The sequence below is a fragment of the Neomonachus schauinslandi genome, chromosome 11 (assembly GCF_002201575.2).
Source record: "Neomonachus schauinslandi chromosome 11, ASM220157v2, whole genome shotgun sequence".
Taxonomy (NCBI): domain Eukaryota; kingdom Metazoa; phylum Chordata; class Mammalia; order Carnivora; family Phocidae; genus Neomonachus; species Neomonachus schauinslandi.
Window position 1 is genome coordinate 90,955,490 of NC_058413.1, and position 463 is coordinate 90,955,952.

Consider the following 463-nt stretch of genomic DNA (forward strand, 5'->3'; position numbering starts at 1 on the left):
ACATTTAAGAAAGAAGAGCGTCAGAGAGTTGAGAAGTGAACACTAGAAAATTTGAAACATGAGGGGAATAAGGTGAGAGACAAAATAGGAGATGCCTCTACTAGATATAAATCCCTTCACAGCATGAACCATTTCTTCTGAATCCCTTTACATAGCATTTTAATATGCCAAATATGCATATTAAAAACTAATTCAACATTAAGTATAATACAGATCATATACTTTTTTGGGGGGGGTGGGGAGCAGAGGGAGAGGGAGAGAGAGAATCTTAAGCAGGCTCCACACCCAGTGCAGAGCCCGATGTGGGGCTTGATCGCATGACCCTGAGATCATAACCTTAGCTGAAATCAAGAGTTAGATGCTTAACTGACTGAGCCACCCAGGTGCCCCTAGAACATATGACTTCTTATTTATTTATTTATTTATTTATTTATTTATTTATTTATTTATTTATTTATTTATT